The sequence below is a fragment of the Ranitomeya imitator genome, chromosome 6 (assembly GCF_032444005.1).
Source record: "Ranitomeya imitator isolate aRanImi1 chromosome 6, aRanImi1.pri, whole genome shotgun sequence".
NCBI classification, from domain to species: Eukaryota; Metazoa; Chordata; class Amphibia; order Anura; family Dendrobatidae; genus Ranitomeya; species Ranitomeya imitator.
In genome coordinates this window covers 50442886-50470667 of record NC_091287.1, presented here as the reverse complement: position 1 = coordinate 50470667, position 27782 = coordinate 50442886, and positions in this window count along the sequence as shown.

Sequence of the window (27782 nt, the reverse complement as noted above, 5' to 3'; positions counted from 1 at the left end):
GCGCTATATAAATAAAATTATTAGCAGCATTTAATCCTGGGTCCCATAGCAAAATCGGTACTGATCTCCTCGTGTGGAATAGAGTCCATTTGGACTTCCCCAGACACCAGGGCCCAGGTGCACCCCTCCCATAATAGTAGTGGCCAACTGTCTTAGATTTCCCGGGACTCCGGGGCTGAAATAGAGCAGGGTATATTTAGCCTCACCCAACAGTAAGATCTATGGGTGGACCTGGGCTTTTACCAAAAGGGGCGGGAATAGGGAAGGCTTAAACACTCTCTAAAATGTTGGCAACAATAATATTGTTAACTTTTGAACTCAAATAATGACTATAATTAGAGAATAAAACCTACACTCCTAAACATTGAAACTGCAGCACCAAGAAGGGCAATGCATAAGGTTTACAAATCAAGGAAACAGCGGGTGTTGATAAGATTTGCAAATTATCAAATTTTCAAGCCCCCAACTCTAATCTGTGGCATAAGACTATTTTGAAAACAAATTGTTGTTAACCAGATACAACTTCAAAAATTGCATCATGTCTTGTAGGATGATTGTGTGAACAAACCATTGATTTTTAAAATTTACTTATGTTGTGCTAAAAAGAGCTTCTTCTTGGGTTTCCAGAACCTGATGTCGCACACTCGTCCTATGTCATTTATATCTTCTTGTGTATCACCCATGTTTGTCTTTCTTTTGTATCTCTTTGTCTTTTTCGAATTTATATCAAGTAATTTTGTATTTCCGTTTTCCTATCTATTTAGTATTTGCTGAATTATATAACTGTGTTTTCCTGTGAACTTATACATTATTTTATTAGCTAAGTCTCAGTTACACCTTTAGCTTTTTTCAACGCTTTATCAGGAGGGAGGTTAGAGGGAGAACGGGGTGTAATCTAGAAATTGTCAGGTGCAAAGCTCAAAAATGAGAGACGACGAAAGAACTAAGATAAGGAGATGAAAGATTTTTGGAGCAACGATTGATACGTGATAATAAGGGGATGCAACACAAATTAGAGAAACATTGAGATTGTACTCGGATGGACAGCTAGCGGATAGTTCAGGCCAATGTGAATAGGTCCTTTGTATGGCCTAGTAAGGACTCTTTTTGCCCTGTGTCCTTCATAGGAACATAATATATCATGTTATTATGATCTCTACCTCCCTACGCTCCTACTGTCCTCCTGGTGTGGTCACGTGGCCGCCATCACTATTTTCATGCTGGGAACCCTGGCACTCGCGCTCCTGGTCTCTAAAGGGCCAATCCACACCCAAGTCTTTCAACACTGATGTAAGGACCCTCTGTCATCGCTTTTTGCCTGAACAAAATATTTTTGGGATTTCTTACTGTACAAAGGTGTTATTTTGATTTGTGTTTTGTCAGCAACCCGGCTATAACCTGGAGCCAGATTATTACTTGTCCTGACCACCTGCAAGTCTGCCATATTGAGCAAACACTGCCCCGACCCCGGCTTCTCTATGCTTCATGTCTTGGACCCCAAACGCATTTTCCAATTAAAAGAAGCCTAAAAGCCCCCTAATAGGACTAGAAAATGCATTTAATACAAATAAATAAAATTGTTACTGAAAAGAACAACAAAAAAATACAATAAATATGTTTATTATTCAACAGTATAGAATATCATATATTAGGTATCCCCGAATCCTTAATTGTCCATTCTGTAAAGTTAGTATGTCAACTGTGGCCTACCGAAAAAAAAGATGAAACTGCATTTTTCAAATATTCTGCTATTCTAACAAAATAAACATGAAATAATCATTAGTTTATATATGCCCCAAAGCTGTTTATAAAAAGTGTACAACTGAAATATGCTGAGAAAAAAATTCTGTGGTTCATGAGGCCAAATTTATCTTGGCCTTAAAGGGGTTTTCTGGCCTCAGGGTAGAAGTCTGGAGTTATTCTGTGTGACTGCAGACTTGTGAATACTCACATTGTGTACACTGTGAGGATTCTCGGGTGCCGCAAGTCGTGTGACCGCAAGTAAGCAATTTGCAAACATGTGGTCACATGTCGAGTAGACGTGCGTGCGTGGCCTCTCTCAGTGCAAATGTATTGAGAGAGGCCAGACACGTCTAGTTGTAATGTGGCCAGAAGTATGCAAATGTCGTACTTGCGATGTCATGACCGGAGAATCCTCACAGCGCGCAGTGCACATGATGTGAGGACAATATGTGGAGTGAAGGTGGAGCATGCACACCTCCGTTGGGTTTTGCAAAGCCCAGCTCCCAGATTCCAGTTCCTATTCTTGGGATCGTTGGCGGTCCCAGTGTTTGGACCCCTATTGATCAGTAAGTTAGCTGCTATTCCCCTATAGATAGGGGATAACATGCTATATGAGAATAACCCTTCAAGAGGTTAAAAGTGAACATACCCTTTAAATATTACAAATATTTCAGAATCCATCCTATTAAATATGCATTTAGCAGCTGATCTAATGCATCGTCCTCAGGCTCTGAATGCTCAAGGGTTTTACTTCTAATTTTTTTTGACAAGGAAAAAGAAACTAATTTTGTTTATGTGTATAACACTGGCTGCACAAATAAAACACACATGAAACATTAAGAGATAATTGATCAGCAACCGAGAACTAATGTGTGTTAATAATTTACAGAAAAAAGACCTGGGGGAAAGCAGGGTACATGTAATGTGTGTAATTGAATAATTTATCCTTATAGCGGCAGGTTCACACTATTCCTTTCAGCTTCATTCTGCAGGTAAGGAATTAGGCGACATTAACGCCGCCCTTTATTTACACGAATATTCCTCGTGCTGCATGTTCGGGCCTCGTGGCCTCGGCTTTAGTGAAGTAGAACAGAAATAAAATCCCAATAGAAGGATATGGTAGAGCGGACAAAGGAAATGATGGGCTGATTATTAATGGTGCTGGATTCTGCAGGGCATATCGTCATGGGGGTTCCTAAATGTGCTCATGTACATAATGGCCATTGTCCTCCTCTGCCTCTCTGTCTCAGAGGAAGTCCTTTATCAAAGCAAACACTCCCCTGACATTTGCATTCATGATGATTATATGCATTTTTAGCCATTGCTGATGACTTTGCGACAGAACATTATACCAGTGATCTACACTATATAGTTTAGAAAAAGTGAAACCTTTCATAATGTCTACTGTAGTAATGTAAGGAGATAATTTGCTTTTTTTACACTTCTGTGCACTTTATCGCTGGGCTTTGTCATCACTCTGTGCATTATTCTCATGCTATGACATCACCATGTGCATTATCCCTATGACATTACATCACTATATGCCTTATTCCTGTGCTGTGAGATCACTATATGCCTTATCCCTATGACATTACATCACTATATGCCTTATGCAGCGCCCCAGAGTCCTGGTCGATGTAGTAATGTCGTTCTTCCACCAGGGGGAGCGATGTTACATCTGATGGCACCAAAGGAGTTCACCCTGCCAGGTATCACAGCCACACACACACTTCACACGCCGGCCACCAGGGGGAGCAAAAGGTTCTATCTATTAGGCCACTCCTCACACTTGGGTAAAACTGGGGGTTGGTTAGGAAGTCAGTCAGAGTCAGAGAAGTCGGAGTTGGAGCCAGGAGGAGAGGAGAGAGAGAGAGACTGGGCTCGGCCCAGGAAAGGGAAAGAAGGACACGGAGCTGCGCCTGCAACCCATGCGGCAGCCTCCTAAGAAAGGACAAGAAAGGAAGTGTGCCGTAGTGAGTGAGCACAGAAGTCATAGCAACAGGAGTAAAACATCAGGGGGAGACCAGCTAGAAGCAGGCTGCCTCCCACTGAGCGCAGAACCGGTGGCCGGAACACCGAGGGAGTAATAGACTCTACGCTTTACTTCAGAGACCGGCAGGGCAGTCGATTCCAAGTTGGCTGTCCATCCTAAGAACCTAAGCAGACAAGGTGGCAACGTGGAGGAGGGGCGACGCTAGGGTCCCTATAAAATAGCCTCAGGCCACCACCATCATACGGGTTTGTCCTATCCATCTGGGGGACAGAGAGAGAGAAGTAACAAGAGTGAGGACCTTATGGTAGCTAATGCAAGTAAGGACCTACTACGTTATTGTGCGCAAGGGGAAGGCTACTGATTTCCACCTGGATAAGGGGACTCTGGAATTGCCATCAGACCGGTCAGACTCTGCCTACCCTGTTATCCGGCACCCTGGACTGTGGATGCTGAAGCCTTCAGTAAAGGTAAAGAGACTGCACCCATTGTATCCTTGTTATTCACCGTGCCTTGTACCATCCACCATCACCAACTACACTTCTGGGAAGCCCTGGGGACATACTTCACCTGTGGGAAGGTATACCATCTAGCTGCCATTCCATCACCCCAGCGGACCCCTAAGCAGCGTCGGTCACCCTGACCGAATACCACAGGTGGCGTCACGAACACTACCGTTATCTCCAAACTCTACCCTTTTATTGGGCGCCCCTCATAGGGCCACGGTCCGGGTCAGGCCACCGTGACATCCCCGCCGAGGGAACTGAAGGACCCGGTACCGAGTACCCCACTGCCCTTACGTTGGGGCGATCCACCTTATCTCTGTGCTGTGACATCACTATATGCCTTATCCCTGTGCTGTGACATCACTATATGCCGTATCCCTGCGCTGTGACATCACTATATGCCTTATCTCTGTGCTGTGACATCACTATATGCCTTATCCCTGTGCTGTGACATCACTATGTACCTTATCCTTGTGCTGTGACATCACTATATGCCTTATCTCTGTGCTGTGACATCACTATATGCCTTATCTCTGTGCTGTGACATCACTATATGCCTTATCTCTGTGCTGTGACATCACTATGTACCTTATCCTTGTGCTGTGACATCACTATATGCCTTCTCTCTGTGCTGTGACATCACTATGTACCTTATCCTTGTGCTGTGACATCACTATATGCCTTATCTCTGTGCTGTGACATCACTATATGCCTTCTCTCTGTGCTGTGACATCACTATATGCCTTCTCTCTGTGCTGTGACATCACTATGTACCTTATCCCTGTTCTGTGACATCACTGCATGCCTTATCTCTGTGCTGTGACATCACTATATGCCTTATCTCTGTGCTGTGACATCACTATGTACCTTATCCCTGTTCTGTGACATCACTATGTACCTTATCCTTGTGCTGTAACATCACTATATGCCTTATCCCTGTGCTGTGACATCACTATGTACCTTATCCCTGTGCTGTGACATCACTATATGCCTTATCCCTGTGCTGTGAGATCACTGTATGCCTTATCTCTGTGCTGTGACATCACTATATGCCTTATCCCTGTGCTGTGACATCACTATATGCCTTATCCCTGTGCTGTGAGATCACTGTATGCCTTATCTCTGTGCTGTGACATCACTATATGCCTTATCTCTGTGCTGTGACATCACTATGTACCTTATCCTTGTGCTGTGACATCACTATATGCCGTATCCCTGTGCTGTGACATCACTATATGCCTTATCCCTGTGCTGTGACATCACTATATGCCTTATCTCTGTGCTGTGACATCACTGTATGCCTTATTCCTTAGCTGTGACATCACTACATGCCGTATCCCTGCGCTGTGACATCACTATATGCCTTATCTCTGTGCTGTGACATCACTATATGCCTTATCCCTGTGCTGTGGCATCACTATATGCCTTATCCCTGTGCTGTGACATCACTATATGCCTTATCCCTGGGCTGTGACATCACTATATGCCTTATCTCTGTGCTGTGACATCACTATGTACCTTATCATTGTGCTGTGACATCACTATATGCCTTATCCCTGTGCTGTGACATCACTATGTACCTTATCCCTGTGCTGTGACATCACTATGTACCTTATCCCTGTGCTGTGACATCACTGCATGCCTTATCTCTATGCTGTGACATCACTATATGCCTTATCTCTATGCTGTGACATCACTATATGCCTTATCCCTGTGCTGTACTGTGACATCACTATATGCCTTATCCCTGGGCTGTGACATCACTATATGCCTTATCCCTGTGCTGTGACATCACTATATGCCTTATCCCTGTGCTGTGACATCACTGCATGCCTTATCTCTATGCTGTGACATCACTATATGCCTTATCTCTATGCTGTGACATCACTATATGCCTTATCCCTGGGCTGTGACATCACTATATGCCTTATCCCTGTGCTGTGACATCACTATATGCCTTATCCCTGTGCTGTGACATCACTGCATGCCTTATCTCTATGCTGTGACATCACTATATGCCTTATCTCTATGCTGTGACATCACTATATGCCTTATCCCTGTGCTGTACTGTGACATCACTATATGCCTTATCCCTGTGCTGTGACATCACTATATGCCTTATCCCTGTGCTGTGACATCACTGCATGCCTTATCTCTATGCTGTGACATCACTATATGCCTTATCCCAGTGCTGTGACATCACTATGTACCTTATCCCAGTGCTGTGACATCACTATATGCCTTATCCCAGTGCTGTGACATCACTATGTACCTTATCCCAGTGCTGTGACATCACTATATGCCTTATCCCAGTGCTGTGACATCACTATATGCCTTATCCCTGTGCTGTGACATCACTATGTACCTTATCCCTGTGCTGTGACATCACTATATGCCTTATCCCAGTGCTGTGACATCACTATATGCCTTATCCCAGTGCTGTGACATCACTATATGCCTTATCTCTATGCTGTGACATCACTATATGCCTTATCCCTGTGCTGTACTGTGACATCACTATACGCCTTATCCCTGGGCTGTGACATCACTATATGCCTTATCCCTGGGCTGTGACATCACTATATGCCTTATCCCTGTGCTGTGACATCACTGCATGCCTTATCCCTGTGCTGTGACATCACTGCATGCCTTATCTCTATGCTGTGACATCACTATATGCCTTATCTCTATCCTGTGACATCACTATATGCCTTATCCCTGTGCTGTACTGTGACATCACTATATGCCTTATCCCTGTGCTGTGACATCACTATATGCCTTATCCCAGTGCTGTGACATCACTATATGCCTTATCCCAGTGCTGTGACATCACTATATGCCTTATCCCAGTGCTGTGACATCACTATGTACCTTATCCCTGTGCTGTGACATCACTATATGCCTTATCCCAGTGCTGTGACATCACTATATGCCTTATCCCTGTGCTGTGACATCACTGGATGCCTTATCCCTGTGCTGTGACATCACTATATGCCTTATCCCAGTGCTGTGACATCACTATATGCCTTATCCCTGTGCTGTGACATCACTGGATGCCTTATCTCTATGCTGTGACATCACTATATGCCTTATCCCTGTGCTGTGAGATCACTATATGCCTTATCTCTATGCTGTGACATCACAATATGCCTTATCTCTATGCTGTGACATCACTATATGCCTTATCCCTGTGCTGTGCTGTGACATCACTATATGCCTTATCCCTGGGCTGTGACATCACTATATGCCTTATCCCTGTGCTGTGACATCACTATATGCCTTATCCCTGTGCTGTGACATCACTGCATGCCTCATCCCTGTGCTATGACATCACTGCATGCCTTATCTCTATGCTGTGACATCACTATATGCCTTATCCCAGTGCTGTGACATCACTATGTACCTTATCCCAGTGCTGTGACATCACTATATGCCTTATCCCAGTGCTGTGACATCACTATGTACCTTATCCCAGTGCTGTGACATCACTATATGCCTTATCCCTGTGCTGTGACATCACTATATGCCTTATCCCAGTGCTGTGACATCACTATATGCCTTATCCCTGTGCTGTGACATCACTGCATGCCTTATCCCTGTGCTGTGACATCACTGCATGCCTTATCTCTATGCTGTGACATCAATATATGCCTTATCCCTGTGCTGTGAGATCACTATATGCCTTTTCTCTATGCTGTGACATCACTATATGCCTTATCCCTGTGCTGTGACATCACTGCATGCCTTATCTCTATGCTGTGACATCATTATATGCCTTACCCCTGTGTTGTGACATCACTATATGCCTTATTCCTGTGCTGTGACATCACTGTATGCCTTATTCCTAAGCTGTGACATCACTACATGCCGTATCCCTGCGCTGTGACATCACTATATGCCTTATCCCTGTGCTGTGACATCACTATATGCCTTATCTCTGTGCTGTGACATCACTGCATGCCTTATCTCTATGCTGTGACATCACTATATGCCTTATCTCTATGCTGTGACATCACTATATGCCTTATCTCTGTGCTGTGACATCACTATATGCCTTCTCTCTGTGCTGTGACATCACTATGTACCTTATCCCTGTTCTGTGACATCACTGCATGCCTTATCTCTGTGCTGTGACATCACTATATGCCTTATCTCTATGCTGTGACATCATTATATGCCTTACCCCTGTGTTGTGACATCACTATATGCCTTATTCCTGTGCTGTGACATCACTGTATGCCTTATTCCTAAGCTGTGACATCACTACATGCCGTATCCCTGCGCTGTGACATCACTATATGCCTTATCCCTGTGCTGTGACATCACTATATGCCTTATCCCTGTGCTGTGACATCACTGCATGCCTTATCTCTATGCTGTGACATCACTATATGCCTTATCCCTGTGCTGTGACATCACTATATGGCTTATCCCTGTGCTGTGACATCACTGCATGCCTTATCTCTATGCTGTGACATCACTATATGCCTTATCCCTGTGCTGTGACATCACTATATGCCTTATCCCTGTGCTGTGACATCACTATATGCCTTATCCCTGGGCTGTGACATCACTATATGCCTTATCCCTGTGCTGTGACATCACTGCATGCCTTATCTTATCTCTATGCTGTGACATCACTATATGCCTTATCCCTGTGCTGTGACATCACTATATGCCTTATCCCAGTGCTGTGACATCACTATATGCCTTATCTCTATGCTGTGACATCACTATATGCCTTATCCCTGTGCTGTGACATCACTATATGCCTTATCCCTGTGCTGTGACATCACTGCATGCCTTATCTCTATGCTGTGACATCACTATATGCCTTATCCCTGTGCTGTGACATCACTATATGCCTTATCCCTGTGCTGTGACATCACTGCATGCATTATTCTTGTACCTAGATGTCACTGTGTATTATCCATAAGTTGTGATCTCACTGTGCACCTTATCTGTGTGCTGTAACAACACTGTGTGTCTTATCCCTTTGTCCTTATACATCATTATTTGTATTATTCTTCTACATTGACATGACTGCAAGTCATCCTTATGCGATGACATCACTGTAGATTATTCCTATGCATTGGCATTACTGTACAGCAGCAAAAAGTTGGGACAAAAAAAATCCACCAATAATGCAGTTATTTGTAATTCTCCTATAGCTATTTTTTTATTCACGGGAGAACATAGATCACAGATCAGAAGGTGAAACATGGACATGTCTCCATTTAATTTGAAAGAATTTACTCATTTAGAAATTGATGGCAGTAACATATCACAAAAAAGTTGGGACAGGGTTAACAAAAGGCGGGAAAAGTAAGTTGTACTAATGATAAGCTGTCGGATGGTAAATTTTCAACCAAGTCACATGGCTGTGTATAAAAAGAGCATGTTAGAAAGGCAGAGTCTCACGGAAGCAAAGATGGTCAGAGGTTTGCTAATCTGTGAACAATTGTTTCTGAAGATTGTGCTACAATTTCAGAAAAAATGTTCCTCACCATAAAATTGCAAATACATTGAATATCCCATTATCTACAGTACATAATATCATCAAAAGATTCAGAGATTCTGGAAAAATCCATGTGCACAAGGGACAAGGCCGACAGTCAATATTGGATGCTTGTGATACACGGGCCCTTAGGCGGCAAAGCATAGAAAACAGGCATAATTCGGTGCAAATCAGTGCATGGGCTCAGGATACTTCCAGAAACAAAGTTTTCTGTATACAATCTGTGGAATATGATAGCGCTATATAAGCAATGTGTAATAAATAAATAATTACTATGATCTAAGCACTTGGATATCATCATATAGTCCCTTGGCATTACTTTTGAGTATTACAGAATGCACATACAGTACAGTGTCTAGAGGTAATGAAAAGTGTGTGCAGGGGAAAATGGCCATTTAGGCAACGTTCACATTAGCGTTTCCCGACGCTGCGTCGGGAAACGCTGCGGCAACGCATGCGTCATGCGCCCATATATTTAACATGGGGGGGCGCATGGACATACGTTGTGCTGCGTTGTGCGATGCATGCGTTTTTTTGGCCGCAAGCGTTGGGCGCAGAAAATGCAACAAGTTGCATTTTTCTTGCGTCCAAATTTCGGCAAAAAAGGACGCATGTGTCGCAAAACGCAGCGTTTTTGCGTGCGTTTTGGTGCGTTTTTATTTGCGTTGTGCGTTGCGTTGCCGACGCAGCGGCGCACAACGCAAATCTGAACGTAGCCTAAGTCCTTCTGTCCTGGAAGTCAAAACCTACCGTAGCACCAGAATGATCCATTTCGCAATGAAGCCCCTCTCTTCTGTGTGTGCTACTGGGAATAGATACTTGAACGTTTTGATCTGGAGTATTTGGAGTATTTTTCTTTATTTTTCTCAATCCCTTTTTTTCTGACAAATATTAAAGCAGTATATATAACAAAGCATAAGTGGAAAAAAATAAAACGTAACTTTTATTAGAACTAAAGCCACACAAAAAAACCAAACACCCAAGTGGATAAAAAAACTGGGGTGTAGTCCCCAACAAATGGTATGGTGACCACGGAGACTAGTTATCCCCAGATAGGACAAAATGATATCCTCCGCAACAAATTGGAGACATCATAGTAAACTAGATTCTGACATATGAAGCTGGAGTAGAATAACCTCCACAGCACTCAGCGTCAAACTAGATACACGAACAAACAATTAAAAAACCATCAATAGTTGCAGGTAGGCAGTACCACTGATGGCTATATAAATAATGCAAAAAGGAACAATCTCACCAGTTCCAAGATGAGGGCCCAGGAGCGCCGGATAGTTTCTGGTCAGAAGATGATCCGGAAAAAATGGCGGAGACGACAATCCCTATGTCAATCCCTATGGGGCTATCGATAGACTATCCCCAAAGCTCCTGCCCTTACAAGGGCAGTCCACAGCTACCCCTGTACAAACATGCCCTGCACTCTCCCTATATAATCTGTCCCGACGCGTTTCATCCAAGTCAAATCTTCAGGGGACTTGCTTGTGCATGGAGCTGGAGTGCCTATATGCTAAAAAGGAGGGACACAAAGTCCTGCCACCCTCAATGCTGTCTTGTCTTGCGTTACAGACAATGCTGTCTTGTCTTGCAGACAGCATTGAGGGTGGCAGGACTTTGTTGCGGAGGATATCATTTTGTCCTATCTGGGGATAACTAGTCTCCGTGGTCACCATACCATTTGTTGGGGACTACACCCCAGTTTTTTTATCCACTTGGGTGTTTGTTTTTTTTGTGTGGCTTTAGTTCTAATAAAAGTTACGTTTTAATTTTTTCCACTTATGTTTTGTTATATATATTATTTATAGTGGTATCGTCTATGTGACCTGTAGTCAGTATATAGACTCTGCTTTGTTTCAAATATTAAAGCAGTGTCATTTCAGAGTTGCCAGGCTTGGGTCACCTCCTGCCTGACCTCTCCACGTCCCTGCTTCCTGCCTTGGGCTACAGTACCTGCAATCCACACTATGTCAACTACACGTGACCAGAGAGAAGGGGACAGCGTGACCGCAACATCTGCTGCCCATATGTCAGCACACAATATTACATAGATGTCGTAGAGAAAGGTAAGACAACATTTTGCATCCATCGTCATGTACGTCAGTATCTTACATGATTATTTGGCGTGTTTTTATACATGGTCACCCAATTGTCCCCCTATCGTACTTTTTTTTTAGAAAAATTGAACACTTAGTCACTAATACATCACAGCTGTCCCTAGGAGGTTACGGGACCAAAACACCCTTTTACCCTTGAAGGACCCTTCTAACAAAAAGGAATTGTCCAAAGCAGGGGTGCAAATCCTGTGAAATTTACAGAGTTACATGTGCCCCAACACCAGTTGGATGGATGTCCAGATTCATAAAATATACTTTTTTATTAGGATAAAAAGAAGGAACTTTCTAAAACACTGCTCGGACTGTTCTCATATGTGCTACCACAATGAGAAGTTGGTCCAATAAGTACACACAGTAACCATGTATACATCTCTCCGACATTCAGAACTTCACATATGGCGTTCCCATGGTAGAACAGCCTATAATATCGCTTTTATGGCTGCAATGATACATTTACTAAAGGAAAGGAAAGCCTTAGGCTCTGTTCACACTTACTTCACTCCATTTATAAAGGAACCATGACTCATTGCTGTGCGTGACATATACCTCTAGAGCGTGACAGATATTAGTCCCCTACAGTCCAGTCCGTTGGGTGCCAGCTTGCTTTTCATTGTTTGGAAGAAAAGAATAATGTCATTATCCTTCCACTTTCCAGAGATGTTGTCTGCATGGGCGCGGGACGTGAGCGCTGTGGCCAGTGATTGACTGCAGCTGTTATTTGGATGATGGACCAGATGTCCTAGCTGCAGAACCGGAACTTTTTGGAGCAGCGGGCCGGTAGCAGAATTCGGAAGGTATATGATTATTTTCATCTTTTTTTTTATAACATTCTTTTCATAGTCGCTTTCTCATAAACAGCCTACAGCATAGGCCTGGAGGTAATGTCGCCGAGCATGCTCACATTCTCAGGATCGGATGTGGTCTTGGTAGCCCAGTTATCAGAATCCATATATTTTATCATCTATGCTGTAGGTTGGTGATAAATGCAAGGAATCTGTGACCTTGGAAAATGCAGGTCATTAGCGTTAAGATGTTGTCCGGCCACCACACTAAAAGTGGGGCCACTAGGAGGAAATGAACATGCTCCTTTAAGGGGGTGGCGTCCAGTCCTAGGGGTGTTCACAAAGCGTCTACATTTGCCAATCACATGTACTCATGCCCGGCACTTTGATTGACAGATCGCTCTGCACAGATGTGCTGCATAGCCAGCTGTCAATCAAACTGTCAAGGCGCGTTTACAGCTGCCACTCACAGTATAATGAGTGGTGCTGTGATCAGTGACTGTGAACACTCTGTGCACCTCCCCTATAACTGAAAGCCAGCAGCTACCTGGAGGAAATAAGATCATTTTCTCCCAGTAGCCGCACTTTCAATGCGGTGGCCAGGCCGCATTCTAGCGCTATTTACCAGCAGGCTAACCCTATATCTGCAAATAAATAGCGTTTTCCAAGGCAACACATCCCCTTTAAAGCCTACTGATCATTTCAGGTGAATTTTTTAAATAAAGTCTACTTAGGTGAAAGTACTATGACACAACCACACAATATACACTGCAGAAAAAGTATTAAAAAAGCAGCAATTCCAATATCAATTAACATCAAAAATTCTTTATTACAAAAAAAAGGCAACAATTAAAAGCACAAATCACATTGGATGTGAAAAAACATGGAGGAACAGGGTGTGCTATGATTGGCAAAAAATAGTACGGAGTAATAAAGCTTCCCTAAAATGTTGGTAAAAATGTTGCTGTATACCTGTTCCATTAACACACTGCTGCATTTCGCATTGGTTTCTATAGCAAGCGTGTCAATAAGTTCTCTACGCTTGCCATCCATGCTCTATGTATGTATCTATGAGCGAGCCCTAAGTAAAAAAAAAGACAGAAAACCTAAACAATAGAAAAATGACAAAAAATGAAAATTTAGCCAGTTATCATTCTGCAAACTTTATGCAAGGTCTTTAAAGGGAATCTGTCAGTAGGATCAACTCTCCTAAGCCATCTATATGGGCATGTAGGTCATAAGAAGTTGATACTTTGATATCTGCGATCCAAAGTTTTTTTCTGGAGTAATCCACAACTTTCTTAAGTAAATGAGCTGTTAAGATCTATGGGCCGGACATAGATCTCCATGAGAATCTGCCTCCAGTCATTATTGTAAATGAAGGGAGGAGTTACCAGTGTGAGGCATGTAATGACTGACAGTCTGCTCTCCTGATCTACATGTCTCAGACTGATAACGCCCCCCTTCAGAATAAGCTCTGGAGGCAGATTCTCAGGGAGATCTATGTCCGGCCCATAGATCTTAACAGCTAAATTAAAAATTAATACAAATGTGAATTTCTCTGGAATAAGACATCAGATCGCAGATGTCAAGGTATAATCTATATATATAATTGTCTAAGGGTTTTTCCGTCTGTCTGTCTTTCTGTCTGTCTGTTTTTCTGTCTGTCTGTCTGTCCTGGAAATCCCGTGTCTCTGATTGGTCGAGGCCGCCAGGCCTCGACCAATCAGAGACCGGCACAGCATCGACGTAGAAATCCCGCGTCTCTGATTGGTCGAGGCCGCCAGGCCTCGACCAATCAGCAATGGGCACAGCGACAATGATGTCATAATGGTTGCCATGGCGACGATGATGTCATAAAGGTTGCCTCGACCAATCAGCGACGGGCACAGTCTGCCGCGAATTCTGGAATCATCATTGTCCATATACTACGGGGACATGCATATTCTAGAATACTCGATGCGTTAGAATCGGGCCACAATCTAGTTTTATATAACTTCCTATGACCTATATGCTTGTATAGACAGCTTAGGAGGGTTGATCCCACCAACAAATTCCCTTTAAGGATTCATGTCTTTGACCCTTCTATTGGCTGCGGACTCAGATTTATGACTGTAGGAAATCTTAGGTAAAATGAGCAGTATTTAGCTGATTACAGACTGATGAATCGGAGAAGGTTTCTGGTACAGCAAGCTGTCACTCACCCAAGAGACAATGAAGATTATAACTCTGCCTTCTCCCAAACATCACCTATGTATGAAATAATTGGAGCAGGGAGTGGAGAAGTCAAATACAAGTTTTTTTGTTAATATTTGTTAACATTTTCCTGATGGTGGAGTAATAACCACAAGGACTGACCTGTGCCTTTCTTCACTTACATTTGAATGATCCTGTAGACGATTCCTTTATATAAAATTATTAAACATCTTAGGAAATAGGAGAGATATCTCCCCAGTGACCATGTATATATCATCATATGTAACTATTATCTTTTACCTGAATAAGATAGATTTTTGGCTTCGCTCCAGTCATTTTTATGCACTCACGATTTCGACAAAATATAGCTGCTCATCGCCGTTCAATTTGGTTATTATCTATTTTGACCTTTTGGAGGCACAGGGGTCATATTTTTCTACAACACTTCATTTAAATTCATTACTGTCGGAGTCCGACACTCACTTCCACCATAGACGAGCCCTCCTAGTAATTTACAATGCTTTTTATGTAGCCAGAAAAGAATGGCTTCTGCTTCTCATTTATATAGTGAACACATAGGATGTCGTTCTGTTATCTGCATAGTTTCTGGACTTGTGTGCAGTCATATCCTGCAGATATCAAGTCAAAATGTAATTTAGTTTCCTTTAATGGGACCTGTACAATTCGACAGACGAGATTTAAAACGTGGCTATAAAGTGTAATAAAAATGACAAATTAAAATTGGTAGACGTAGTTCAGCATATTAAAGTATTTGTATTATTGGGCTGGACAATATTAGTATATGGCTGTCATGTATACAGTGACTGGTGACTGGATAAAATTAAATGTTTGCAGCAATAAAGAAGAAACTGTGGCAGCACTCACCGGTCTTCTAAAGCAGGTACTTTATTAGCCAAACTTCACGGCTCGGGGGTGTGTACAGAGAAAGTGGCAGCCGAACGACGGCCGTTTCGCGCCCTCCCGGCGCTTCAATGTTAATGTTTGCGGGTGGGGGAAAGCAGAAGTTGGAGCGCCCACCAGGGCCTAGATGTACTCAGGTACCGGGTCCAGTCATCATTAAAGGGGTGACACGACCCGGTCCGTGGCCCTGGGCATCCAAGTAAAAGGGAAGGTCTTTAAAGGGGTTATTAGAAATAAGAATGTTCAGGATGCCACCTGTGGTATTCGGTCAGAGGTGACCGATGCTGCTTGAAGGGGTCCTCTGGGGAGTGTTGGCACTGCAGCAAGGATGGTATGGCTTCCCACAGGTGAAACTGGGTCCCAAGGGCTCCCGGTGTATTCGGCAAAGATAGTGTGGTGCCAGAAATAATCAGATGACACAAGATTGCAGTCTCTTTACCTGTTTTACTGGTGGTTACGGCTACAGTCCTGGGTACCGGTAACAGGTGACAGTGGAGTCCAGACAGCCTGAAAATGAGTTGAATTCCCTTTGCCAGGTCAGATTGGGAGCCTTCCTCTACACGCTGTATGATAGTCCCTTGCTGCCAATGGCTTCTTCAAAGGTTCTCTTTCACTCTCTGCCCTGAGACAGTACCTGCATGGTAGGCAACGCGAGCCGTTTTATAGGGGTCTCTATTCATGGTGACTCCAAGCTCTGTATGTTGCTGTACCTCAGGGATTATGTGTGGGCAAGTAACTTTCAATCTCCTGCCCTCCGGTTTCTGCTGTGGGGAATACAGTCTCACACAGCCTCGGACTCCCGGTGTCTGGTCTCTGCGCTTCAGCGTGGAGGGAGTCCAGTCGCAGCTCCCCTCCAGCTTCTCACTTCTCCTGTGCTCCTTCCTCCTTCACTGTCTCACAGAATCTCGAGACTGAACTAACTCCTCCTCCAAGCCAGAATATATTTATCTAGGGAGGCTCCCCTGAAACTGGGTCCAGAGCTCCCCCTTCTGGCCTGAAGTCAGAAAGTGTTGTATGTACAGATTACCTGTCAAAGGCATCCTCCTCATTTCCAGGCATGGCATCACCCTCCCCGAGAGGAAGGCAATACCACTGTGGTACCCGAACTCCTAGAGTGCCACAGAAGCATCTGTTAATGCCCAAGGCAAGGCAAGTATTTCACCCTCTAAAGCTCCCTGAGTGTCTCATTCAGAGTCATGAGAGTGTCACATTCCCCTGAAAGACTTGGAGTTAGACGGTCACGTCGGTAATGAATCGCAGGTATTCATTAGAGATGGTGTGATTTGTGTCTCATATTAAATTGACTTAGTTTCCTCTGGTGCTGAAGAGAATGACCCTTTCTATGCTGGTCAAAAACAGGCAGCTCTATTTCAGATGCTCCTGATCTGTCATTACCTCTTCCTATAAAAACTTGTCAGACCTTCTTGTCCCTGCCTGTGAAAATTTTTTCTTCCTGTGCTGTGTGCTAAAGCTGAGTGGTTGGAGTAGAGTTGTAGTGGTGTTCTGTTGTTTGCTGTAGTACATGTTTTTATTTTCTGGTCGCTGTTTTTATTTAGTTTATTCCTCCCTGTCCCTATCCTCCTCCCTTTTTTGGTTAGTGCTTTTGTATGATAGAGCTTTTCTTTTATTCCTGTTTTGTCTTTGTGTCTTGTTTACCATACATTCTGTCCAATACCTCATGGGATCGGGGAGGGGACAGATCAGAGTTTAACAGGAGCATAGTAAGGTCGGAGATTCAGGCCTCTTTACCTTCAAGAGTATCTCTGAGACAGGGATAGTTAGGGTCCCAGTTCCAGGGACAGTTTGAGGCCCCCGTTCCTTACTGAAGAGTGAAGACCATCACAGCATGATATTCAGACAACAGTATTTTTGGTTGAAGTACAAAGTACGAAAAAACTATTGTACTAGGACCAATGTTATTCTATGGGGCCGTGCACACATACAATTTTTTTCTCAGACCGAGTCTGTCTGAAGAAAAAAATTGCAGCATGCATAATTTACAACCGTAAACTGGATCGCCCTCGGCCATGCAAGTCAATGAGTCCATGGAAAAAATAGGACCGCACTTGGATGTTATTTGAGTGCGGTCCAATTTTAAAGGACTGACAAAATGGAAAAGAAGGAACAATTTTTTTCCGTCTTCCATCCGAAAAAATCATATTACACTATTATTACATTCTTATCAAAACCTGATCAAATTGTGATCAGAGTTTTTAGCATAATCGGATAGACTTTCACCCATGAGAGTAAATAGGGTCGTGTGACCCTAGCCAAAAACACATAATGCCCCAAGTGATCCATAAAAAAAAATAATGCTCCTGAGTGCCCCCTTTAGAAAGTCCCCTTAAACAGTAATGATGCCCACTTCAAGAGTGACCACTTCAACAGAGTTAATTTCCCCTTTGTGCCACTCCAAACTAAAAAAAAAAGTTTATATTTGTCTAATCCAAGTGACCAAGTCCTCTTCTCCTGTGCACTCAGGGCGGGCCAGCATAGGTGTTCAATGCAATGATGTCATTGCCTCACCTGTGCCAGGTGGAATGTAATGGGCAGGTACGGACTGGGGCTGAAATTCTACACTGGCATTTGAAATCACACAGGCCCATGTTGTCCCCGACCTGATGAACCAGATGGGATATATTACTAATATAACCCTGGATGGAGGAAAGGAAGATTTTCTACAAGACCAGTATTTCTAATGATACCCGTGGTCTGCTGGGGTAAGTGACGGAGTCAGCGACTTTGTGCTCCATCACAACTGTTAACAGTATGGGTATCTTGAGAACATCAATTCTGTTAACAACGTAGCAGACAAGGCGGCCCATGACCAGACAGGCCCTTCTGGCATTTGCCAGAATTGCCAGATGGCCAGTCCGGCCCTGGTAATGGGGAAAGAGTTTTATGGCTCCCTGCTCTGTCCTGAGTGAAATTCAACTGTATCAACCCCATGTCCATAGCGCAAAGTGGTGTTTGCTGAGAGATCAGCCGCACTTGGTCAGAAAACCAGCCCATATTCACTGCCCTGTTGTCTTCAGTACTATCGACACCACTACTACTTTCCTTTTATCTTTTAAAATTTTACGTCCCTAAGAATTTTGCCTCCAGGGCAACCGCCTCTGTGCTATACCCAGTTAAATCAGCAGTTTGCTACTTCTCTAAATGTGTTTACAATAAGAGCAGCGCCACTCCTGTCCTCTGGCCGTGTCTCGCCTGCAATATCCAATACCTATTTTTTCTAAAGAAAAACTAGACTTTTTTCTTTATCTAATACAACCAATTTAGGTCTATTGGGTTAAGAGCTAGTAACTTCCTACAGCTTTACATGCAAGGTAGAGGCATGCATAGAGAAGATACCACCATACCACTATACCCCTATCCACTAGGGGTTGACTTCATACAGCTTTATTTGCCCGTATGATAGTGCCTTTGAACAGGGGGGAATTATATGCTGGTTCTCACCAATGTATGTGTTGGTACAACGGCACAAATGACCTTGATAAAGAAGCAAATCCACATAATCCATCAAGATAGTGATAAGACTTTCTTCAGACTCCTTCAGATCATGTACAGTGAGCACATTTTACTTGCACATAGCGAGCTTTAGACTTAGAATCGTTGTGACTTCCCCACCATTGTCTTCAATGACTGTCAATGATCTAAATAATATGTCTATATTGGTTATTGGTGATTGCCTATACCTTTTTCATATTATACTGTACATGTAACTTTGAGTCAGATATACTTTCCATTGCATAGACACCGAGTACAATAATTTTGGGCATGCATACTTTCCAACAGTGTTGATTTTGTCGGGACACTCTTATATTATGAAAGACAAAAAGGATGGGTCTTATGCTAACCCCACTGCTGGGCGTTTGGAGATGTTCTTAGTGGTAGTCCCATGGGTGACGCTTTGATGTGCCAGGAGGCAAGGTTTGTTTGCTGTATACGCTATGTTTTGCAATTCACTTTGCTTGGTAAATATGTCTGTATGGACGTAATTTAAAAGGATGGTTACGTTTGTAGACTCTTCTTTTTAGGGACCTTAAGCAGATCACAGGGTATCATTTTGTTCCGTGATCGCTGTAATTTCTGGGCGATTTTTCTCACAGTGCTTCCACGGGAGAAATGAAGCATTACACAAATTCCAGAGTAAGGTGGATGCACGCGAGAATTCTCAGCCTTGGCTGTGGGAAGCACAAAGAAAACTCAGGAATAGAGGAAAGAATGAGATCTTATGAGGACCAGAGATGACCTATGGGGAGGTTAGGAGAATAGGTTGGAGATGCATCGAGGGGACAGGTTAGGGATGAATTATTAGCATTTTGAACTGTATTCTCTGGGCAGTCAGGAGCTATTAAAAGGAAAGACAGAATATTTAGGCAGAAGAGTTGAAGGTAATGTATTAAGTGATTCATGCTGCCCAAATCACAAGCAGGATGAATCGCAGCCTGGCTGTATGATTTCAGCCGAGGGCCATAGCCAGAAACCAGACAAGTCTGCGTCTTCTCAGCGCTGCTCCAAGTGATTGACTGATCTCTTCTTATACACAGGCAAGAGAGAGGCCTGTTAATCACCTGCTTTCCCACCAGAAAAAGGCGGCCAGGGTGGAGCCAGACTAGTCTAGTCTCCTCCTATGTTTTCCGGCTGGATTTTCAAAGTACTAATTTCTTTGAAACGCCAGAGTATTTCATAGAATAATATACCAGGCTGCATTCATGCAGCCACACTACGACTCAAGTGCCTTAAGTGTGGGCATCATGAATTGCTTGACAAGTTCCCTTTATGTATGTAATGGAAGACGACAGAGGAGGATTTTGCTGTAGTTAGAGATAATAAGAGCATACACTAACGTATTTCTTAATTCAAAGTTTAGAAAAGAGCAAATTTTAGAAAAGTTTTTCAGTTGTAAGCAACAGGAAGCAGTAAGGGTTTCATTCTGTGGCTTGAAGGGCAGGGTGGAATCAAATGTTAGCCTAAGACATCGGCCTTGGAAAACTTGGGAAATTATGAGACATTACCTGTAAATCATAAGTATGGTTGAAGATTTGAGTGAGTCGGATATAGACAATAGGCACCGAGGGATTTTGGACTGCAAAGAGGTGACATCTGGACCAGAGATGTAGATTTCAATGTTATCAGCATATAGGTAGTCCTTGAAGCTGTGGCATTCTATGTCCTGTCCTAGACCAAAGATTTACATGGAGAAGAGTTGTGGCCCCAGGTCAGAAACTTGAGGAACACCAACAAAGAGGGGAGTGAGATGAGGAGTTAGTGCAAGATTGGGACACATGTGTGGAGTTGGTAACGTATGATGGTCTATTTGATAATGGATTATCAAAACCCCTTTTGTATGCTGAAAAGCAGCCAAGAATGGTGTAAAAATTAAAATATAACATGCTCACTTTGAAGGATAGGCTTTCACTGTTCCACCCCTCAGGGTGTCTGGGATGCAGTTACTGACAGCTCGGCCGTCCAATCTGGTACAGGGGCATGCTGAAGCTGTCAGTACTTTGATTGACAGCATGATCGTCCAGTCTGGTTCAGGGGCATGCTGATCTGTCGGTGTGTTTATTGACAGCTCGACTAGCCAATCTGTGACTGGAGGCGTCGGCTGTCTCAGGTGTTCACTATCCCGGGTAATGGCCATGCTACTTAACTGAGCAGCTTCTCCCAGACCACTGCCAGATGTACATTCATCTTGTGAGGTTTGTGCTTTGTGCTCCCTGTGCCTTGAGTTCTATATGCTTGATCTGTTGACTGACTTTGGACTTTGTTCTGACCATCCGCCTGTTTAATCCCTTCAATTCTGATCCGTTATACTCCTTGTACTCTGACCTCGGAACGTTACCTGACTATGCTTTTGTCTCTTCCTTCTCTTTATGACGTACCCTCCGGGCTTCTGACCTTGGTCTCCCTGACCACTCTGAATCACGGCTTAGCAGTGAGAAGTGACTAGCATCACATATGCTCTGGCCCCATATGTTTCCATCCTGCTCCAAATGTTTTCCTATCATGCCGGCATACGTCTCTATCCTGCCCTCATATGTTCTCCCATGCTGCCCTCATATGTTATAATAATAATAATAATAATAATAATAATTTTATTTATATAGCGCCAACATATTCCGCAGCGCTTTACAAATTATAGAGGGGACTTGTACAGACAATAGACATTACAGCATAACAGAAATACAGTTCAAAACAGATACCAGGAGGAGTGAGGGCCCTGCTCGCAAGCTTACAAACTATGGGGAAAAGGGGAGACACGAGAGGTGGATGGTAACAATTGCTTTAGTTATTCGGACCAGCTATAGTGTAAGGCTCAGGTGTTCATGTAAAGCTGCATGAACCAGTTACCTGCCTAAGTATGTAGCAGTACAGACACAGAGGGCTAATACTGCATAAAGTGTATGAGAACATGATGCGAGGAACTTTTTTTTTTTTTTTTATTATAAATAGGCCACACAGGGATCGTTAGGTTAATGCATTGAGGCGGTAGGCCAGTCTGAACAAATGAGTTTTTAGGGCACGCTTAAAACTGTGGGGATTGGGGATTAATCGTATTAACCTAGGTAGTGCATTCCAAAGAATCGGCGCAGCACGTGTAAAGTCTTGGAGACGGGAGTGGGAGGTTCTGATTATTGAGGATGCTAACCTGAGGTCATTAGCGGAGCGGAGGGCACGGGTAGGGTGGTAGACTGATACCAGGGAGGAGATGTAGGGTGGTGCTGAGCCATGGAGTGCTTTGTGGATGAGGGTAGTAGTTTTGTACTGGATTCTGGAGTGGATGGGTAGCCAGTGTAATGACTGGCACAGGGTAGAGGCATCGGTGTAACGGTTGGTGAGGAATATGATCCTGGCTGCAGCATTCAGGACAGATTGGAGCGGGGAGAGTTTTGCAAGAGGGAGACCGATTAGTAGAGAGTTACAATAGTCCAGACGAGAATGAATAAGTGAAACAGTCAGAGTTTTTGCAGAGTCGAAATTAAGAAAAGGGCGAATTCTAGAAATGTTTTTGAGATGCAGGTAAGAAGAGCGAGCCAGTGATCGGATGTAGGGGGTGAATGAAAGGTCAGAATCAAGGATGACCCCAAGGCAGCGGGCATGTTGCTTTGGAGTAATGGTGGAACCGCACACGGAGATGGCAATGTCAGGCAAAGGTAGGTTAGTAGAGGGAGAGAACACGAGGAGTTCAGTTTTTGACAGGTTTAGTTTCAGATAGAGGGAGGACATGATGTTAGAGACAGCGGTAAGACAATCACTGGTGTTTTCTAAAAAGGTCGGTGTGATATCGGGAGCAGAAGTGTATAATTGGGTGTCGTCAGCATAGAGATGGTACTGGATACCAAATCTACTGATTGTTTGTCCAATAGGGGCAGTATACAACGAGAAGAGTAGGGGGCCTAGGACTGATCCTTGAGGAACCCCAACAGTAAGGGGAAGGTGAGAGGAGGAGGAACCAGCAAAACATACAGTGAAGGATCGGTCAGAGAGATAGGAGGAGAACCAGGAGAGAACGGTGTCCTTGAGGCCGATGGAGCGGAGCATAGTGAGGAGGAGCTGATGATCCACAGTGTCGAATGCTGCAGAGAGATCCAAGAGAATTAGCATGGAGTAGTGACCATTAGATTTAGCTGTTAGTAGGTCATTAGAGACTTTAATGAGGGCAGTTTCAGTAGAGTGTAAAGAGCGGAAGCCAGATTGAAGAGGGTCGAGAAGAGAGTTATCTGAGAGATAGCGGGTAAGACGGGAGTGGACCAGGCGTTCGAGGAGTTTAGAGATGAAGGGAAGATTAGAGACAGGTCTATAATTAGCGGCACAGTTTTGATCGAGGGATGGTTTTTTAAGTAATGGATGTATGATGGCATGCTTAAATGAGGAGGGAAAAATACCGGAAGTGAGGGAAAGGTTGAATATTTTTGTTAGGTGAGAGGTGATAGCCGGGGAAAGGGACTGGAGGAGATGTGACGGAATGGGGTCACTGGTGCAAGTGGTCGGGCGAGATGATGCAAGGAGCCTGCTTACTTCTTCTTCTGTAACTGCTTCAAAGTCAGAGAGTGAACTAGATGCAGTGGGGGAGGGAGGACAGTGCATGGTATGAAGAGATTGGGAGATGATTTCCTGTCGAATGTGGTCAATTTTTTCTTTGAAGTAATTGGCCAGATCGTCAGCACGGAGATCCGTGGTTGGGGCCTGCTCTCTTGGGTTGAGTAGGGACTGGAACGTGTCAAAGAGACGTTTAGGGTTATTGGACAGGGAGGTGATGAGGGTGTTGAAGTAGGTTTGTTTGGAGAGGTGAAGGGCAGAATTGTATGTCTTTAGCATGAACTTATAATGGATGAAATCTTCGGGTAGATTAGATTTTCTCCACAGACGTTCTGCGCACCTGGAGCACCGCTGCAGGAAACGTGTTTGCAGCGTGTGCCACGGTTGTTGCCGTCTGTGCCGAGTTGTTTTATGTATAGGAGGAGCAGCTTCATCCAGAGCACTTTCCAGGGTTTCATTGTAATGCTTCAATGCAGAATCAGGACATGAGATGGAGGAAATAGGGGCCAATGAGGACTGCAAGTTCATCATAAGTTTCTGGGTGTTAATGGCCTGTATGTTTCTATAGGTGTGGAAAGTGGGGGTGACCTGAGCGGGATGGCAGTTCTTGATAGAGAATGAAAGAAGGTTGTGGTCAGAGAGCGGGAGAGGGGAGTTTGTGAAGTCATCCACTGAGCAAAGTCGGGAGAAGACCAAGTCAAGGGAGTTTCCATCTTCATGTGTTGGAGAGTTAGTATGCTGCGAGAGGCCAAAAGAGGAGGATAGAGATAAAAGGTGAGAAGCAGATGGGGAGAGGGGAGAGGCAATGGGGATGTTGAAATCACCCATGATAAGGGTGGGGGTGTCACAGGAGAGAAAGTGTGTTAGCCAGGTGGCAAAGTGATCCAGGAACTGATGAGAGGGGCCGGGAGGACGATACACCACCGCCACTCGCATGGAGAAGGGGACGTAGAGTCTGACCACATGGACCTCAAAGGAAGGGAAGACAAGTGAGGGTACTTGGGGGATAACTTGGAAAGTACATTTGGGTGAAAGGAGCAGACCAACGCCTCCACCTGCTCTGTTGTCTGATCTTGGGGTATGAGAAAAGTGTAGTCCACCATATGAAAGAGCAGCAGCAGCGGTGGTGTCTGACTGCTGGATCCAGGTTTCAGTAAGAGCCAGGAGATTAAGAGAATTAGAAAGGAAGAAGTCATGAATGAAGGAGAGTTTATTACACACAGAGCGAGAATTCCAAAGGGCACAATTGAAAGAGACAGCAGGCATGCAGGGAATATTAATAAGGTTAGAGGGGTTTCTGGGTGTAGCAATTGGGAGGTTTGACTGGCTATAACATGGGGGGCCGGGGTTTGGAGATATGTCTCCAGCGACTAGGAGAAGGAGTTCTCCCATTTTGCTCCCTATATGTTCTCCCATTGTTCCCCTATATGTCTCCATCCTGCTCCATATGTTTTTCCATCTTGCCCCATATGTTCTCCCATTTTCCCCCATATATCTCCATCCGGCCCCAGATGTCTCCATCCTGCCCCATATGTTCTCCCATCCCACACCCATTTGTTCTCCAATCCTGCCCCCATATGTTCTCCCATCCTGCCCTCATATGTTCTCTCATCCTGCCCCATATGTTCTCCCATCCTGCCCCCATATGTTCTCCCATCATGGCCCCATATGATCTCCCATCCTGGCCCCCATATGATGTCCCATCCTGGCCCCCACTTGATCTCCCATTCTGGCCCCATGTGTCTATATCTTGTTCCCATATTATCTCCCATCCTGTCCCCATATGATCTCCCATCGTGCTCACATATGTTCTCCCATCTTGGCCCCATTCTCCTTACCTGGCCGCGGTCCAGTGGTACCCTCTTCCTCATCTATATGAGGAGCGGACATGCCGGCGCATGGCAGTGACATCATACTCTGGCGCCAATGTAATCTGCTGATCTTGATTGGCTGGTGGCTGTTAACTATTGCCGTGCGGGAAGCCGATGGCTTCCTGCATGGCAATAGATGTGCGTTCGAGGACATACGTTCAGTTACTGAACCAGCCAAATCTTGCCCCTGAGGCCCAGTGAGCATAAGCAAAAAGTGGAGGGCCTGGTCCCGGCCCCCCTTCCTTGCTTCTGCTCACCTGGCCCCACACATCAGTAAGGACAGTAACACCCCCTTTTTAAGACCGGCGTGAAGATCACTGATCTTGATGAATCGGGGCCATGGAATAAAGACTTTGGCAATATTATATCTGTACAATTTGGATCCCTTCGAGACCAAAAATACTGAATATCTTTTGTTTCATTTCTCCCCTATAATTTATTTAGACAGTTCGCAAGAAAGCTATTTTTAACAAAATGTAACGCACTAAAAGGAATTGAATGTAAAAAAGAAAGGAGTCAAAGCAATGAAATAAGTAGCTGTAAGAGTGGGAAATTCTACCTGTTCCTTTACTGTGCATATAATTTCAGGATAATTCAGCTAAATCCCAGAGAGCCAACAATGAACCAACTCGGATTAATACATTCAACAGCTGCAGAAAATGATTACGGAGCTTACTGCCATTCCCTGCCAAGAGGGACACTTATTGCTTCTGTAAATCTCTATGCAGAAAGGGCTCTGTGCATTATTATGCCTGTATTGTGTTATATAGATCAATTAAGTCATTGACATTGGTTTGATTAAATGGTAAAAAGTATTTAGATGAGGATGTGTAATATTAACATTGAACTGAATAGATTAGCCCTGAAGGCGTAAGCGGGCAGAGCCCAGTTTCCATCACTGTCCTATTTTAGACCTTCATTCATCAAGTGGAATAGCCACCTTCCTTGTACTTGGAAAAATTACAGCTTGAGTTAAATAAATTGTTACAATTAATAAACCTGGAACTTTTTCATTCAAGGACATGATGAATTATCCTTAATTTTAATTGATAGGGCTAGAAAGGGACACTGCACTTTATATAGCCGTCGGTATCACTGATTGTAAATGTGGGAAAGGTACGTACAGTAAAAATTACATACTCGATTATGGTTTTGTTAGTTTTTTTTACCAAATTATTGTACTACAATTAGTAATTATACTGTGCTACAGAAGGTGTCCATAACAACTTAGTTTGCACTAGGTGTATTACTTAAAAGGGTTACCCAATTTAGAAAATCCACTCTGCTGTCCATTGTTATAGAATGCCTCATTATAGGGTCCTCAAATATTAGCCAGTGTGGCTACAATGAGCATTTTTGACCCTGGAGGACCTGGTCAGTTGATTGTAATAAAAGATGTGTAATGCTTAATTTCACCTCTGGTGGCACTGCAGGGGAATAGATCACTTTCTGTCAGGCAATCGAACAGATCACAGATGATCATTGGGTTTCACAATAGCAGAAAAACTTCAGTTCAGCTCATCATTTCTCTTCTACAATTATTCTTTTTCAGCAGCATAGTGTCAAGCTGTGATGGTCTTTGATAAGGAAGGAGGGCCTCAAATTGTCCCTGGAACTTGGACCTTAACTATCATGGTCCCAGGGATAATCTTGATGGTATAGAGGCCCGAGTCTCCGATCTTACTACACTACTGTTTTACTTTAAGCTGGGACAGGGGGCTTGGGACAGATATGTTAATGTATAAATATGTATAAAATGTATAAAGACAAACAGGGATAACAAAAAGGAACTTGCCAACAAAAACACTCACCAAGGGATGGGAGGAATATAGGGAAGGATAAGGCATGTACTAACCAAATGGAAATAGGATAATGGAGAAAGCATACACTGAAAAACAGCATATAACAATTTCCAGCAGCAACTACGAACTCCAACTTCAGCACACCAACTCCAGCAAGCCAGGAAGTAAACTTTCACAGGCAGGGATGAGAAGGTCTGGCCAGGTTTTATAGAGGGAGAAATGAGCAAGTCAGGAGCAGTTGTGAGATGGAGCTGCATTTCTCTAAACAGCATACAAAG